Source organism: Lissotriton vulgaris, chromosome 2_2, assembly GCF_964263255.1.
Source record: "Lissotriton vulgaris chromosome 2_2, aLisVul1.2, whole genome shotgun sequence".
Taxonomy (NCBI): Eukaryota; Metazoa; Chordata; class Amphibia; order Caudata; family Salamandridae; genus Lissotriton; species Lissotriton vulgaris.
Window position 1 is genome coordinate 263,738,631 of NC_141688.1, and position 7,786 is coordinate 263,746,416.

Consider the following 7,786-nt stretch of genomic DNA (forward strand, 5'->3'; position numbering starts at 1 on the left):
ATTTGGAGAAGAGAATTTAGATTTCCCTTTCAAAACTCTTTTAGGACTTTTAATGAGCACCATATCCCCTTTTTGCAAGGGCTGATCAAAGGAATGTTTGCCTTCGTCAAAACGTAATTTCATAGAATGTTGTTTAGCCTTCACATGTTCTCGAATAGAGTAAGAGTTATCAGACAAATTACAATCCCTATGTAACCAACTAGGATTGAGAAGTGAATGAACTTTCCTTTTCCTAAGTAAAGTAAATGGTGCAACACCAGTTGTAGAGTGTGGAGAGGTATTGTATGCCAACACTTTGTCATGAACAAAAGGCAAAGGATCTAGCCTAGAGGAAATTGCAGTTTGTATACGCTCCTTGATTATACGATTACACCTCTCAACCAATCCATTCAAAGAGGGTGAATACAATGCAACTTGTAATGAGAAATATCATGACTTTTAAGTTAAGAGCACATTCTTTGGGAAACAAAATGTGTACCATTGTCAGTAACAATGGTTTTAGGAAAACCTTCAACATCAAACACAGATTGTAAAAATTTTACAGCATTTTCAGTTGATGCCGAATTTCAAAAAGAGTAATACAACCATTTGGTATAGTAATCAACTGAAAGAAACATACACTTGTTTTCAATTGGTAAAACATCATATGGACCGGAAAAATCCAAACCCACTTTGTCCCATGGACCTGCCGGAAAAGGAACAGGACATAAAGGAGTGGAAAGTGTTTTCCAATGTTTATCAGAGAGTATACATTGGGTACAATTATCAATCATTCACCTAATGTGAGAATCCATGGAAGGCCACCAGTAAAATTGTTTGATGCGTTGACAAGTTTTTACGATACCAAAGTGTCCTTGATGAGCAGAACGAATGATATGATCTCGTACAGACTCAGGTGGAACAAATAAATCATTACGCATAATCATGTCATTAACTAAAGAAAGTTCCTCCGACACATTTGCGAAACCTTTTAAATCAGAAGACAGGGTTCTGCGCTTAGGCAATTTGTTAACAATAAGCTCTTTGCCCTTAGAGAGTGTTACATCACTTTTATAGGCTGAATTCCATTGAACCTCAGAAATGGGTTGACATTCAGCAATGGCATCAATTGTATCAACAACACACTCAATGTCATCATCAACAACAGAATTATCATCTAAAGGCATTCTTGAGAGACGATCTGCCCTGAAATTTTTGCCGCCAGAGATATGCTTAGTGACGAAATGAAATTTGTGAAGTATTGAAAGAAGACGAACAAGTCTAGCAGAAGCCCTGTTGGAAGTACTGTTAGAAAGCATGTGTATAAGAGGCTTGTGATCCGTGTAAATCTCAAACTCACGACCCCAAATGTAAGATTTGAATTTTTGTGTAGCCCAAACACAAGCCAAGGCTTCTCTTTTGATTGTACTGTATCTAGTTTCGGCAGAAAGAAGTGTTCTGGATGCAAAGGCAACCGTTTGTTCTTTGCCTTCAACCCATTGTCCCAAAACGGTACCCAAACCAGTAAGACTGGCATCAACGGTGATCGTAAATCAGCACACAATCTCACCTCTTCAGATTTTTTGCGAACTAAAACTATTTGGATGAATCACAATGTGCAATGATTCCTTCATCACATAAATTTTTCAAAACCTTCTTCAGTTCATCTCTTGCACTCAATGGAAAAGAACGAACCTTGTGAATAACGGGTTGAGCATTGGGTTTAAGTCAAATTTCATGCTTAAAACCCAGAACTGTACCAAGCTTATCCCTAAATAAGTTTGGAAAAGACTTGAAGAAGTTATCCTTTTAAAATTAGGAAAAGACAAATCTGAATCATTAAAGTTCCCAGAATCATGACTAGTGTAGTAATCATGAGGAATATCACCTAAAGCAATAGGTTGATCTGAACCAGGTCTAAGAATCAAACCCATTCTGGCTTGATCGAACCAACCTAAAATATCTATGCCCTTAAGAGTGACATAAACTTTCGTGAAGGTGTTTCTACCAAGACATGCAATGCTTGAATAAAAGAAACCTAGCATATCGATATTTTTCTCGCTAAAAGCTTTAGGATTGACGTCAGATTTTCAAAGAACAACTTCTATACCCCAATTGGCATAAAATGTGAGGTCTGATAAAATGGTGATAGGTGAACCAGAATCAGCTTTGACTTTAATTGGCACTGTACCAACCACTAACTCACACCAAGGAGCCGTAATGCTAGAAAATTCAACGGAATCACATTCAATAGACAACATGACATCATTAAGTCTGGTTGAGCAAGATTCAAAATTTTCATTAAATTCAATATTATTGACTCTAGTAAATTCTTTGCCACCCCTGCACACAGATGGAAAATATCCAATTTTCTTGCATGAAGAATTTTTTTTTCAAGATGCAGGACAAGTAGGTGAATTACCAAGATGATTTCTTGAGCCACATCTGTAGCAAATGACAGGTTTCCTATTCTGTTGCCTACAAGAATTGTTAACAAAGTCAATGAAGCCAAAACTTGAAGCTTGATCAACCATATGAATACAAGGTTGAGAAATGCTTTCTTGCAAAATTTTAGAGGAATTAGTTGCACGTTCAATCCCTTTTGCGATATCTATTGTTTCAGACAAGGAGGGATTTTTACAACTCAACAAACGTTCCTGAATTTTTTTAGAAAAACACGCAAAAATGAACTGGTCTCTGATAGAAGCATCTGTACTTGCACCAAAATCGCAGGTAGAGGCCAGAATTCTGAGTTGAGCAATATAGTCTTCCACACTCTCATCTATACTTTGTTTACGTTTGAAAAAATTATGACGTTCCAAAACAATACTGGGTTCATCATCATATTGTTTATTGAGTCGAGCAATGGCTTCTTGATAAACGTTCCAATTGTCACCAGAATCGCCGGAAGGAGAAGGAATATGAGGGAGATTCTCAAAAACGTGTTGAGCCGCAACTCCTAGGCAACCATAAAGAATAGTAACCTTGCGAGGAGGATCATATTTAGGGGCGTCAATGGCTACCAAATAGTTCTCAAAACCTTTGAGACAGTTGCGCCAAATGAGATGAGGCTTGCATGGAGTCTGCAAAAATGGAGCTGGCGTTTGAAACTGCTGAAAAGAAGCCATGGTGAAAACGACTTTATTTGTATCTAAGCTTGTGATGAAAAAAATGTGCTTGTCAGTGAGTTGTAATAAAATAAGAAGAAAAATATTATAAACAGTTTTTGCCCGTTGAAAAACAATTAAACAGTGACAGGCAAGTGAAAAAATAAAGCTTGTCTATGGCTGAAAAAAAAATTGCATTCATAAATGCTTTGTTGTAGTGTAAGGAAGCATGGTAGACAGTAAAGCATGCCTATAGCTGAAGAAAAGCTTTGCATTTATAAATGCTTTGCTGTAGTGTAGATAAACATGGTAGACAATAAATGGTGCCTATCGCTGAAGAGAAACTTTGCATTTAGAAATGCTTTGTTGCAATGTAGAAGAACGTGGTAGGCAGTAAAGGGTGCCTATCGCTGAAGAGAAGCTTTGCATTTATAAATGCTTTGCTGCAGCGTAAATAAACATGGTAGGCAGTAAAGCGTGCCTATCTCTGAAGAGAAGCTTTGCTTTTATAAATGCTTTGCTATGGTAGATAAATGTGGTAGGCAGTAAAGCGTGCCTATCACTGAATGATTGTGAACAAAGGCTTGAAAATGGGCGACCGACGCCGTTGTCAGGGTTACAGTCAAGCATAACTTTTGACAGGCGGTGGGCTTGAATTATTGTGCTCTGAGGTAACACGCGTGATGTAGCGCGAGCAAGAGGCTGTTGATGATGAATGCTTTCATGAGCGTGGGTGGGACAAACTGTCACAACATCCACTCAAATTGCTCATTATAACGCCTCAAAATACGACCTGACGATGAAGTCGAAGGGGGAGAGTTGAGCCGAAGGCAGGACGAATGAGGATGAAGAACGGCAGAGTCTCAGTGAGTCTGGCCGATTTTCGAAGAGCTTGTCTTTCTGGCGGTGGGTGCAGGGAAGTTCCTGTTCGTCGCCAAGATGTTAAATGAAGCACCGGAGTCTCGTAGGTGGTTCGATCGCGGGTTTATTGTAGTTTAGTATTTAAATCCATTACACCCACAACCACAGCCATCCAGTCATGAAGAGGCCAACGTCCAGAATAAGCATGGGCAGAAAATCCATTCCGCTCGCGGATTTTGCGGATTTTCGGTAAATTCGCAATCCGCGAACTCTCGCGAATTTACCAAAAATCCGCAAATTCGCACGCAGCGGATTTGTTTGCTTGGTGATACAATATTGCGGCGTGCGGCGTTCACTTACCGTCATTCAGTGTTTGCTGAGTTGTTTTTCTCAATATTTTGCGAGTGCTGCGCCATTTTGTATCTTGTTAAGGGATACCGCGGGAGTTTGGCGACGCATCGCGAGAGTTCACAATTGCGAACATGTAGATGCGGCGGGCAGCAACAATCTCGCACTCGCGAAATTACAAAATTTGCAATTCTGCACAAGAAATCCACCAGCAAGCAGCATAAATCTTCTGAAAATGATGATTTTTATCAGAATAACTCCTCTGGTTGACATTTGCCTGCACTTTTTTTTGCAAGGAGTCCATTTTAGGGGGGGGGGGGTGAGAGGAAGGAAGTTCCCCACAGAAAAACAAGTTTTGCAAAACTGAAAGCACTCAGCAGGTGCAAAAGTTAAAAACTCATCATTAGTAACCATTCCCTGTAGTGCTTCCTGAGGGGCCCCTCCAGAGTTCAGTTGCCTACTTGCAACTAATCTATGACCCTGCTCTGACCCTCACAGCAGGCTCATAGAATAGCTACAAGTAGGCCACAAAGTTCCTGGAAAAAAAAATTTCATTGCAACAGAAAGCAAATTACAGATAAGGAAGCAGGTGCCAGACAGGAAGTTTAAATTCAGTGACACATTACTGAATTTAAACACATTGTTGAGCTCTCAACGGCTCAATAATCTGTGCATAGCCATGCACAAACCTTTCATAATATTCTGATAAAACCAGAAATGTGCGAAGGGCATCTCTATCTTTGGGAGGTTTGGCATCTCTGATTGCTTTTATTAAGGAGAACTTGGGTTTAATGCCATTGGGAAACAGTGAATGTCCCAAATAATCCAATTCTTGAACCCCAAACTTCATTTATCATGCGTGACAGTCATGCCAGCTTTTTCTAACACCTGTAAAACGGTGTTAAGAGTGGGATTATGTTGATCAATGTCATTGGCATAAATCAAAATATCGTCCTGATACGCTTGCACCCCAGGAATATTTTGCAATAAGTTGTCCATCAGTTTTTGAAAAATGCTGGCTGCCGAAGCCAAACCAAAAGGAAGCCTAAGGTACTTGAAAGCACCAAAGGTGTGGTATCGTGTTCTCCAGACCTACATATTCTGCGAAACTGCTTGACACCATAAAACAGAAGTTGGCACGGAAACTAGAAATGCAAAAGACAAGTTTATTAGGACATTCCTACAGCACCCTTCGGCAATGCAAGAAGTATCACACCGAACATCGGTGCGAGGCCTCTTTTATACAGTTTTATAGTAATAAAAAGAGTAGGCGGAACACATTTGCTCAGTTTAGGTACATATAAGGACATTTTTGGAACACAGCCAACTCATGGGAGGAGTTATAACACTAATGTTTGGGGAACATTCCTAAGTAATGACTGTCCACTAGTACAGAGGGTTTAACTACGCATGTGCAAGCTTGACCAGTACTAAAAATAGCCTGTTGCTGGGCAAGTTAGGTGGTCAGTGGTACAGAGGAAGGACAAAAGGGCATGCTGACCACGAGGCAGCGCATTCATATAAAATGGACGCCAGCATTCCCAAAATGGCCTCCGAACATCATGGTCAAGATAAGAAGAAATTTGTGTAGCAAAGTTGAACGCTAACCTGATCACTGTCAAATTACGACAGACGACCCTTTTAGCATTTAGCTGAAGCTACCTCATAATGGACGTAATCAGGGTATTCATCGTCAATATTAATTGACATAATATTCGTTATTTCTCTATTGATCATTTGCTCATTCTTGACAATAGCTTGTTTGGATGGAATACAAGCAGAAATGCACATAGAACATAACATAGGGCTACACTGAATACATAGGCATAGAAAGAAGAGCATCCCAATTATTATACATAAAATTGTCAGCAGTTTCCAACCCCAAGTACTAAGCAACGTCCAAAATCAACCCGAAAATGTCCAGGTACCATTAGCAGGGTGTATTTCAGCAGCTATTTTGTGTAATTTAGAAATAGCATCATATACAGAAGGTGAATTATCAGGTACATACACGCAGCAACTACTTCCGATAATGCGGCATGCACCCCCACGATCAGCTAACACTACGTCTAAAACCATTCAATTCTGGAGCGTTACAATTCTGGTAATTTGAAGTTCCTCAGTCAAATTCCCGAAAGCAAAAAACAGTCTCATTAGCAACAGCTTCCACAACACGTGTCAGTCGTCTGATCTTTCTGCTATTTAGAGCAGCACCAACAAATGAAAGGAGGCCTAAATTAAAATCAACGTATTGCTGCAGGGAGGTATCCGTCTGGTCAATTTCAACAATTGCTAATGTTCTCTTCACTCTATTTAGTATAAAATCATGGTATAATACAAAATCGTTATGATACATAGGCGGGGCAATAAACACAGGAGGTAATACAAAAGATATATAACATGTTCCTAACCATCCTATAGGGAGACGGTGATAATCTTTATTTCCACAAATGAAGTAAGTGTTTCGTGAAGCCACAAAGGTAATACCATTTGGAGTGTCAAAGGTGAGAGTAGTATTACATTCACTTCTTCCTACTGGGATTGTACCTTTATTTCGGACACATAAATCAGCTTTAGTATCAATAACTGTAATTACATGCAGGCTAGACATATTTACATTTCTCTGATTCGTATAAATTTGAGGTGAAGATACATTATCTGGTCGATATTCTTCCCATTCAAATTTAGTTCCTTCTGCTTGCGGGTAACCATCTTGATCATTATAGCACACTTTATTGAGTCGAAAAGTAATCCCCCCTTTGTTGGCCATCTCAAAGTGAACAGAAGAGTGTACCAAGCATTACAAGAACCATTGTGAGAGAACGGAAGAGGAATAAGCTGAGTGCCTCCTTTCTTTTGATGTCCAGGCAACATTCCAAATACCCAACAGTTTGAAGTGTTCGTCATATTATGGGTGTGATGTAAAATTTGAATGAAACTGGTATTTAGATAAGTCTGTCTATGTCATTCTTCATGATAGAGCAAAGTGAAATGAAAATGTTCGGATGGAATTGGGGTAGTAGGCAATAAATATTCTTTTGCCGGAACCAGTCGTTCTACCACCCAAGCTATTACTGCTATCACCACTATGGTCATAATGAAAAGTACTGCACCAAGAATTCTCTTATTCCGCATCGCAGAAGGTGCCATAGTTCAAAATACAAATGTCTCAAAAAGAAAACTAAAAAAATTAAAATATGAGTGCTGAGCTCCGAGGTAGCCGTTGGTTTCTTCTCCGAGATTCAAGACGGGTGTCTCTACACTTGACAGAACTGATACCCCCCCTTGATATTCTTGGCTTCCGTTTCACAAACCTGGAGCGGTAACTCAACCAGTCTCGCACAAAACAACTGCTTTTCTTGGCCGTAGATTATATCTCTCTCCACCAGAGACAGTGTGGTCCGGGAAGGCTCCCTCCGATTCAGTAGACGTAACAGCTGGGCTCTTCTCCTCGTCCAAGATGTCTCGATAATCAGACAGCACAGTGGGGT